The 1111-nt window shown below is 46.4% G+C and overlaps 1 non-coding gene across 1 annotated transcript; it reads left to right on the top strand.

The window, feature by feature from the left end:
- Positions 1-54: 54 nt before the first annotated feature.
- Positions 55-126, top strand: trnag-ucc (transfer RNA glycine (anticodon UCC)). Its single transcript has one exon. It is a non-coding gene; the product is annotated as a tRNA-Gly (tRNA).
- Positions 127-1111: the final 985 nt, after the last annotated feature.

The raw sequence follows: 1111 nt of genomic DNA, 5'->3' as shown, positions 1-1111 counted from the left end.
AGTGGTTATATCAGCCACATATATAGGATGCATGTGTTAGTGGTATAGAAGCAGGTGTTGGTGGTATAGTGGTGAGCATAGCTGCCTTCCAAGCAGTTGACCTGGGTTCGATTCCCAGCCAACGCACGATTTTTTGATGCAGCCCTATGGGGGGCACAAGTCAGTGCAAACTGTAGGCCGGTCCCAAGCATGGATAAATGCAGAGGGTTGCGTCAGGAAGGGCATCCGGCTTAAAACTTTACCAAACAAATATGAGCGTTCATCCAAAGAATTCCATACTGGATCGGTCGTGGCCCGGGTTAAAAACGTCCGCCACCGGCGCCGTCAACCTGCAGGGCACCGTTGAAAATTCAGCTACTGTGGGTCGAAGTCAAAGAAGAAGATGAGGTGGAAAGCGGGTTCTTCGGCAGAGAGAGAAGAGGAAAGCACAGAGCCTAGAACTGAATGTGGGGACTTTGAATGTTGGGACTATGACAGAAAATCTCGGGAGTTGGTTGACATGATGATTTGGAGAAAGGTTGATATATTGTGTGTCCAGGAGACCAGGTGGAAAATCAGTAAGACTCAAAGTTTAGGGGCAGGGTTTAAATTATTTTACCATGGTGTAGATGGGAAGAGAAATGGAGTCGGGGTTATTTTAAAAGAAGAGTTGGCTCAGAATGTCTTGGAGGTGAAAAGAGTATCAGATCGAGTGATGAGGCTGAAACCTGAAATTGAGGGTGTTATGTATAATGTGATAAGTGGTGAAAGACCACTATGACCTATGACCGAGAGGTGAAAGAGAAATTCTGGAAGGAGCTAGGCGAAGTAGTTCTGAGCATCCCAGACAGCGAGAGAGTCGTGATTGGTGCAGATTGTAATGGACATGTTGGTGAAGGAAATAGGGGTGATAAAGAAGTGATGGATAATTACGGCATCCAGGAGAGGAACTTGGAGGACAGATGGTGGTAGACTTTGCAACAAGGATGCAAATGGCTGAGTTAACACTTTTTTCCAGAAGAGGCACGAACATCGGGTGACCTACAAGAGCGGAGGTAGAAGCACGAAGGTGGATTGCATCTTGTGCAGACGATGTAATCTGAAGGAGGTTACCAAATGTAAGGTTGTGGTA

Source organism: Phyllopteryx taeniolatus, unplaced genomic scaffold (genome assembly GCF_024500385.1).
Source record: "Phyllopteryx taeniolatus isolate TA_2022b unplaced genomic scaffold, UOR_Ptae_1.2 contig_925, whole genome shotgun sequence".
Taxonomy (NCBI): domain Eukaryota; kingdom Metazoa; phylum Chordata; class Actinopteri; order Syngnathiformes; family Syngnathidae; genus Phyllopteryx; species Phyllopteryx taeniolatus.
The sequence above is the reverse complement of the archived record's forward strand: the minus strand, read 5'-3'. Positions and strand labels throughout refer to the sequence as shown.